Genomic DNA, 1417 nt, shown 5'->3' with positions numbered 1-1417 from the left:
CCCCTAGGCCTGTCACCACCAGGACCCCTAGGCCTGTCACCACCAGGACCCCTAGTCCAGTCACCACCAGGCCAGTCACCACCCGGCCAGTCACCACCAGGACCCCCTCGGCCTGTCACCACCAGGCCTGTCACCACCAGGACCCCCTCGGCCAGTCACCACCAGGCCAGTCACCACCAGGAACCCCTAGGCCAGTCACCACCAGGCCAGTCACCATCCAGGACCCCCTAGGCCAGTCATCACCAGTCTAGTCACCACCAGGCCAGTCACCATCCAGGACCCCCTAGGCCAGTCACCCCTGGGCCAGTCACCACCAGGACCCCTAGGCCAGTTACCACCAGGACCCCCTAGGCCAGTCACCACCAGGACCCCTAGGCCAGTCACCACCAGGACCCCTAGGCCAGTCACCACCAGGACCCCTAGGCCAGTCACCACCAGGACCCCTAGGCCTGTCACCACCAGTCCAGTCACCTCCAGGCCAGTCACCACCAGGACCCCTAGGCCTGTCACCACCAGGACCCCCTCGGCCAGTCACCACCAGGCCTGTCACCACCAGGACCCCCTAGTCCAGTCACCACCAGGCCTGTCACCACCAGGCCAGTCACCACCAGGACCCCTAGTTCAGTCACTACCAGGCCTGTCACCACCAGGACCCCTAGGCCAGTCACCACCAGGACCCCCTGGGTCGGTCACCACCAGGACCCCTAGGCCTGTCACCACCAGGACCCCTAGGCCTGTCACCACCAGGACCCCTAGGCCTGTCACCACCAATCCAGTCACCTCCAGGCCAGTCACCACCAGGACCCCTAGGCCTGTCACCACCAGGACCCCTCGGCCAGTCACCACCAGGACCCCTAGGCCTGTCACCACCAGGACCCCTAGGCCTGTCACCACCAGGACCCCTCGGCCAGTCACCACCAAGACCCCCTCGGCCAGTCACCACCAGGACCCCCTCGGCCTGTCACCACCAGGACCCCTAGGCCTGTCACCACCAGGACCCCTAGGCCAGTCACCACCAGGCCAGTCACCACCAGGTCCCCCTCGGCCTGTCACCACCAGGACCCCTAGGCCTGTCACCACCAGGACCCCCTAGGCCTGTCACCACCAGGACCCCCTAGGCCAGTCACCACCAGGACCCCTAGGCCTGTCACCACCAGGACCCCTAGGCCTGTCACCACCAGGACCCCCTAGGCCTGTCACCACCAGGACCCCTAGGCCTGTCACCACCAGGACCCCTAGTCCAGTCACCACCAGGCCAGTCACCACCTGGCCAGTCACCACCAGGACCCCCTCGGCCTGTCACCACCAGGCCTGTCACCACCAGGACCCCCTCGGCCAGTCACCACCAGGCCAGTCACCACCAGGACCCCCTCGTCCAGTCACCACCAAGCCAGTCACCACCAGGACCCCCTCGGCC

The sequence above is a fragment of the Oncorhynchus keta genome, unplaced genomic scaffold (assembly GCF_023373465.1).
Source record: "Oncorhynchus keta strain PuntledgeMale-10-30-2019 unplaced genomic scaffold, Oket_V2 Un_contig_1543_pilon_pilon, whole genome shotgun sequence".
Taxonomy (NCBI): Eukaryota; Metazoa; Chordata; class Actinopteri; order Salmoniformes; family Salmonidae; genus Oncorhynchus; species Oncorhynchus keta.
This window is presented reverse-complemented; position numbering follows the sequence as displayed.